Source organism: Glossina fuscipes, unplaced genomic scaffold (assembly GCF_014805625.2).
Source record: "Glossina fuscipes isolate IAEA_lab_2018 unplaced genomic scaffold, Yale_Gfus_2 28, whole genome shotgun sequence".
Lineage (NCBI taxonomy): Eukaryota > Metazoa > Arthropoda > Insecta > Diptera > Glossinidae > Glossina > Glossina fuscipes.
The window spans coordinates 9,212,811-9,221,121 of NW_023998423.1; positions in this window are offsets into that span (position 1 = coordinate 9,212,811).

The window sequence follows — 8,311 nt, forward strand, 5'->3', positions numbered from 1 at the left end:
CCGTGGGAGTATTTTTTCAATGGACGATGATGAAACTCATAGGAGTTAGTATAACCGTTCGCTTCAGTTTAAGTACGACCGGCGAATGGGGCATAAAGGTGGCGCCAACACAGAGCAACATCAGTCTTACACTTGCAGTAGCTATCATTAGAAATATTGAAACGACCCTGGTGAGGACCTTTAAGTTCACATAGCGATTTCAAAATGGGAGCTTTTTAAGTACTTCCCTAAAATAGCTAAATGTCAATCAACTTTAAACGCGACATGTCGATGTAATGCAACTCGACAAAGATAAATATTTGTATAAAATGACGCCTTTTGTTGGATTTTATGCCCATTATTATAATTCATAATAATTCATTTGGACCGAAGCGATAAATGCCAAGACTAAAGATAGGAAGAGCTGCAGCGACTAGAGCTACTCGGGTTTTTTTAAGGGACAGATTGGTCCAGTCGCTTTAATAAAGGTAAATATAGTATTGGTAATAAAAGTTCTACAAGCACTTTCAAGATCTCCGTAAAAATAAACGCTCTAAACGCGAATCTTTGAATATTAGAAAGGTTTTGGCATTGAAAACTTGACGCAAAGGATATTGAAAATTAGAGGAGTATACACCTTAGGATTCCATTAATGTGTTGCAATAGTAGGACCAAGGCGAATTGGTATTTTAAGCTTAGTTTTGCTTCCAATATATACTACCGTGTAGGCAGACGAAGGAGCATCACTTTTAGAACCGTTTGCAAAAAGAAGATGTAGATATTCCAATACGTGAGTTTTCTCCCTGATTAGTTCTCTGAAGATGAGATTTGATGTACATTCTTTTTTGCATGCTGAGAATCACATATCACAAGAGTCCATTGTTCAAGACGAATTTCGAAATTTGCGGGAAATACTTAAAGGAATGGTATGCACCATGTGTATGCAGGCGTTAAAAATGCAGTAAAAACCGCGACTACCAGGCCAGAGCTTCCGGTCTCAAATCTCAAGGGCCGTAGGGTTCTCTTTGGTCGCAACTATAGTGTGCGTGCAAAGTTGGTAAAGGCTGATTGGGTACAATTACACTAGGCTGCGGCCAACCGCTCGCTATCTCCTCAGTCCTTACCTTGCGTGAGTAGAGGAAATCTCTTGATTGACTAGGCATATATATATATATATATGCATATATTTGAATGATTTATATGTCGAAGATAAGAACATATTGGCCACGTGCTATCTTATCAGTTTAATAAATGCTTCTCTGAGACGGACATATCAATCTATCAATCAAGAAGGCATATATTTTATCAGGCGGTCGCTTTACAAGCGTGATGATAAAAATTGCATACCCTCCCCTTCGATGTTGAATGTAACGAGGAAATGTTTTTATGATAATAATAGCGTGATTAATTATGACTTTAATAAAATAAAAAAATAAAAACAATTGCAGGAAAGGATGCGAATCCATATCGGAATACAAATTGTCATTGATGAGAAAACACAGCAACTCTTTTACATGACGGCATGGATCTTCTTTCTATATTAATATCGCAGCCATGTAAAAACGTACAAAGATATTAAGGCTGGCAAGTCAATAAATCACTGAAAGCAGTTCAAAGGCAGAAGTGATAAATAATGCAAATAAATACGTATACTTTTCTGATAAAAAGCCACAAAATTTGTAAGGAAACCAGAAAACAAAAAAAAAAAAACAAAAAAAATTTGAATTGAGGAAATTTGTGGTATAACATTAAATCAAACATAAAGCAGAAGATTTGCGGTAAAGAAATGTGAAAAGAAAAACTGCAAACTAATTTTTATTTGTTCAAAGCAAGTAACTGTGGCAGCAGATATAATTAAGCGGAAATCTTGTTATGAAAGGCAAAAGACAAACAAGAAAAATGTACATGCGGATAAGATTCAAGACTTAACAAATTGTATTTATTGTCTATATTCGGGACTGATCTAAAAATTATTGGATTTAATAATAAGACCATTGATTTTCATTCATCTCAAGCTAAAGTGCGTTGCGGTCCGAATATGTTGAATGAATAACTTGAATATAAATACATTTCTGCTACCTTATAAAGTCTTAATATTTTTTAGACACATTTACGTTCCATTTACATTTACATTTCAAAGAAAGTTGCGTGCAAAATTTAGGAGATATGAGGAGTAACGGAAGTTTATACATTTTCTTCTCGTTTACAAGATCTCGGGTCTTTGTTGAATTTTAATTACTTACTAGTCTTTCTCTTATATATATTAGTGGGTATTTGTGCATATGTGTTAACAAAAGTAAATTAATGATCAATCAATCAATTAATTCAACAGTATGCTTGTATGCGTGTATGCGTGTATGCGTATATTATTAGGCTTATGTATATATACATATATATACATATATATATATATATATATATATATATATATATACATTTCAAAAGCATTATTATGTAGATAAGTGGAAACACAATATGGCAACAACCACCTTATGCAAAAGCTTGAATACATTTTCCATTACACATATTTATGTAATTGAAATTGTTTTGAAGAATTAAATGAATTAATTAACAACTCATACCGAACATAACAAATACAATTGAATTTATGCTTTATTTAGACTAATGATGCTCTTGCTGCTGATTTTACTCTTTTTTCATAAAAAGTAGTCTGCTGAAGTCTCTGCCTTTGCCTATGTCTCTGCCACGGCTGCCTAGTTATCATTGTCAGTTGTCATTGATGGGTAAAATGCGGTTTTTCAAGATCATTCTATCTTTGTCTATCCACGTAAGTGTTTAACTTACTTTCTCGCTCTGTTTATTTGCCTGTCACCGTTTTGCGCACATGTTTTGTAACCCTTGTCAACCGCCAACAAAAATCTAATTATGTGTGTTCACATGCATTGTCAACGTTTACATTTGCCTAACATATATTAAGTCTTTTGGTTGTCGGTTATTCATACACACACAAAATGACATACATAACGATAAACTAATGCACATATTGACACATATAACTTATCATATATATATATATATACACACACCCTCTCTCTCTCTCTCCTATACTTACTCTTATCTATATGCACAACTACTATATATTCTATACACGCAATTTACTCACAAAATTTTATACTTTAGATACTTAGATACTAAATGTGTTTGTTGTGCTTTTAAAGGTGCTGCAGGAGTACATACTACCACTGAGTAGATCCTTGCGTTTTGAATTTCACCCTGCACTCTGTTTTCCCACTTTCCCATAAAACGTGTAGACATTTTGTGATATATGAATTTGGTTGTCGAGATGACAGTTCACCCAAAATAGATGCGTTAATAATGTTGATTGCAGATAAAATGGGTTTTTGCCGAGAGAACGTTGTTATGTGATGTACGTAGATATATCGGTATACGTGTCATTCCTATAATAGAGTGTAGTATAGTATCTATAATTATTAACATTGAACAGATTTATTGGTGGTAAGAAATAATACTTAGGGGCGCTCAAAGGTGTTTATTACAACAATTTATAGAAATATTTTAATAAGAAAAGGGTAAAAGACTACTATACGTACTACATACAAAAGAATTTGTGATTAAAATAGAAAATGATTTCTCTGATTTCTAATAGAATTGTTGTTAGATGATTACAATTTTATCTCGATTGATACGTACTCAGCTTAGATGAATAATAATCATATGAATGAATAAAGCAATAAATTAAGTAGAATATAAATTCATTAATACGTTAATTCATTGATTCATAAATTCATTAATTCATAAATTCATAAATGCAATAACTTTGAAATTCAGAAATTCATGGAAACATAAATTTGTGAATTCAAATTTTCAAAAATGTACAGATCCATCTATTCATACATTCAGAAATCCAATACTTCATAAATTCATAAAACATAAATTCTTAATTTCGCAAATTTACGAATTCTCGAAAAGATTCCTTAGTCTAAAAACTAAAAAAAGAAATAAATAATTAAATAAATTCGTAAATTTTTAAATTTATAGGTTTAGAAATTCATTAGTCTACATATTCATGAAGTCATAAATGCATTAACCCAAACGACGTAAAAAAAACACGAACGCCAATTTGCGAATAAATAATTGAATGAAGTCATAAATTCATTAATCAAGTATTTAAAAAATGACATTAACTGATAAATTTGCATAAATTCATGAGGCCATAAACTCATTCATTGGAAAAACATAAACTCAAAAGCTCGCAATTTCATAGATTCGTTATTCCGCAAAATTCATAAATTCACTGAAACAGTATTTACAAACAATAAATTCGTAAAATCATAAATTTCATAAATTTAAAAATGTGTAAATTGCTAAATTTATCGGTACTTAAACTTATGAATTTACAAATTCACTAATTCATTATTTCATACACATTCATAAATTCATAAATGGAACGATTTAAAAAACACTAAATTCATAAAATCTGAAATTGGAAAAAAAACATAAATTCATAAATTCACATATTGATGAATTCATTAAAGCGTACATAAAAAAAAACAACATAAATTCACATATTGGTAAATTCATTAAAGCATACATCAAAAAGATACATCAAATCATAACTCATAAATTCATAGACTGATAGAAGCGTGACTTTGGAAAATTGTAAAGATGCAAACTCATAATTTCCCAAGCTTATAAGTCCATCCACACGCATGTTTTCATCATAACTTTGCTTTACACGTTTTCAAACGTTGATGATAAAGTCAGGGTGACCTGCTTGAAGCTAATAATAAATGAAAGATTTTTTTTTACATTCAATTGCTTTCTTTGAATTTTAATTCACTACCCTGTCCAAGTAGTGGTTACATCCTGAGTAATTACATTAGAAAGAATTTCCGATATTGGGTTGCAATTCTATCACATAGCTTGCTTTTAACGTAATTAGACATAAAGTTAATTAGATATTAAGTTCATGACAATCGCTTTGAATTAATTTTAGCATTTTTTAGTGACACGTGGTACGCTCTTAAGGTAATTAAAATTAAAATTCAGGATAATTGTTTGAAATTAAATTTAAAAGTTTTTATAATAAGGAATCGCATGCGATAAAAAAATTCGTATTATAAATAAAATTAAAGATTTTTTATTAACGGTAATGTGAAATAAAATCGACTGAAGTTAGAAGCGAGAGTATTGTTTCAACTTTCTTTACATATCGGACCTACGAAGAGCTGTTATGCTTTGTCTTCTTCTCACTCAATTTTGTCTTCAATAATTTTCTTCTTTTGATATACTTTTGTGTCATATGAGATTGTCCTTTTAAAACTACAAGCGAAAAAGGTAATATCTAATCCGATGTCAATTTGTAACGGAAATGTGTCAAAAGCTTAAGTGATAAGTTAAGGATATATTGAGGTATAATCACAGCATTATTTTCACATCTGTCGTTTTAAAATTTTGTTGGTACCTTATCAGACAGCAAAAGATTATAAAAAGAAAAGTTGAAGTTGCCTTTCTACACCATATATAGAGATGCAGCCAAGCCTGTTTTTCGATGAACACCATTAAATAATTTTTGCACTAACAAAGTAGACTGCAGCCTTACGAATTCCACAAAGTTTTCCTAAAACGCATTTTGTTTTTGTGGAATAAAAACAAGGCTGGACATTAGAGGACCTAGACCGCTTCGGTTAATGCAGTCATTCGTTGCACCAAAAATTATTCATTAGTTTTATGCATTCTTCATGGCAGTCCTCCTATGGGAGGGTGACGGAGTGAATGTGAACGTAATTCATTTGTCAAAGATTATGTTAATTTTCAGTTGTTTCCATCTTACATGTAAGAATTTATCGCTATATAAAAGCTCACGTTCCATGGTGTCCTCATAGTGGAGTCAAGACTTACGTGATTCAAATTTTTTACGTCTAATTGTTATGCAACATTGCTGCTGTGGGCCAATTTTCATAATAAAATAACAAAAAATTGAATATTTTTTTACCATATAAAGGTCTTTAGTTGTTCCTCAGAATCCTTATAAAGGATGAGATCCAAAAACTGACCCTACATGTTTCAAATTCGGTAAGATTAATTTTTATATCCCATTATCATTATGGACTAATTTGCATTTAGAAATATTAAAAAGTTGGACGTTTTTACAATATAACGAAACACTTTCTATTGGAAGGATTACATTACAGGAGGTTCAAAAAGTTGTCTCATCCCAAAACTAGTAGTGATTTTTGTCGCGATAACAATAGCTTTTCATATGATGGCTTCCCAGAATAAGACGTTAGATGGGAAGTGGGCGAAAAAGTGTCGCCGAATCCAAACCATTTTCAATTGCTTTCGTTCCTGGATCAACACATGTCTACTCTGATAAATTTCATGAAATTATCGCAAAAATTGCGAGCTGTGGGTTGAGCACAAAAATATGTGGGGAAACATTGGACGGTCAATTGAGCAGATGAACTTCGATCGATTCAGATATAATAAAAGGTGATGTTGCAAACATCCGCACGAACATGATGTGCTCTGTACCACTAGAGATGCACTTTCTTTTTTGCTTCAAGTTGAAATATCAAAAGTAACTAATGCAAATGTCTCGAAATCATTTTAAAAGAAGCCAATATCAAGGCTGTGTGCGTCGACAAGAAAACAATTTCTTCGCTTAACGGCTATTAATTAATAATGACAGTCATCCAAATCAGTGAATGCCAGGTTCTATTGAGTGGCAGCATATTTAAGCAAAATAACGACATTGCTTGCGCAATTCCGTTGATGATGATGATGATGACAATAAAGCCTTTCGTTTTTCTCGTTCGCCATCTTCTTATAGCTTGTTAAATAATTTGATTTTTCTCATATTATTATTTTCCGTTTTCCATTCTTCAACTGTTGCAAAAGAAGTACGAAAAGAATAAATAAAATAAAAAAGTTCAAAACTTCTATTCGGCTGTGGTCGAATCTCGTGCACTCGCATTTCTTTCTAGAAAAAAAACGCAAAACAAGAATAAGCAAAAAGTAATGCTACACAATATGTGGGTGCACGTGGACAATGTCTTCCACTATTGTGTGCATACATAGTATGTAGAGGAAAACTCTTGTCCGTTGTTGTTTTGTGAGTAACGCGCAGAACATCTAATTTTTTTCTTTTAAAATCTTTAACCGTGCTCCTGGTTCATTCTACCTTGTGGACATTGTGCGCCCTTTCGCCGATCTGACGTTTTTTCATTAGCAATGTACTTGTAAGAATCTCCAAAGTGTTTGCCAAATTTGATGATGATCTGACAATATAAAGACGGACAGATGGACATGTCTTTAGAGAATCTTGGAAGCTGTTTTCTTCCTTCCTAATTTGTATGTGCAACTATAGACATTGTATACAGGGACATAGGGATACATCTCTAGACGATCTTGGAAGCTTGTCTGTTCCTTCCTTGTAAACGCGTTTGACAAAGTGAATACACCCGCATCCGTCTGCGGTGGGTATGAAAATATAATTCACAGCACATACACACGAAATTTGGCGTAAATATGTGGCACGAAAGTACCGCTGTGTCAGAACAAATAGCAAACATGTGCTTTCATCGAAAAAGGAAAAAGAAAGAAAAAGAATAAAAAAAGAATTGAAAAAAAGAAAAATGGAGAAGAAATTTCGTGACATCAATGAATTTAAGTGCACGAACAAATGAAAAACTTAATAAATGAATTAATTCCATTTCCGCTCTTTCTTCCATAAAACGAAGGAATTCAATTATTTCGAATTAAATTTCTTTTAATTTTAATTTTCTTTAAAATGTTGTCAAGCCTAAAAGTAGATTTAATAGTTTTCTCGGTTATAAACTTTAACTTTGAAACTAAAGGGGAGGGGGCTTTAAAAAAAAAAAAAACTTTATTTACACACACGCTAAACGCGCTAAACTTTCTCTCTCTCTCTCTCTCTTTCTCGCTCCCTCTTTCTTTTTATCGTTCCGCTATTGAGAAAGTTGTTGTTAGTATGTTGTTTTGGTTGCTTTAACAGCGCACGCCTTATTGATGTCTGGTATGATGTTTTCTACTTTAATGCATATACAAACTGAAGTGTAGTGTAAGACAGTACGCAGAGAGAGAGAGAGAGAGAGAGAGCTAAACTGAGATGTAGAGCACTTAAGTGTATTGCGTAGAAAATTTGTTGTTAACTTAATTGTATTGCATTGCTATACATTTGTATAGCGAAACATTTACTCATAAAGAACAGTTGCTATGGAGGAGTATGCATCTTTCGTATCATATATGAGTGTACACATTGTAACAACAGCGTCATCGTTAAAAGTTTAAACCCCTTTTTATATCAACTTCATCGTTTGCTTTAACT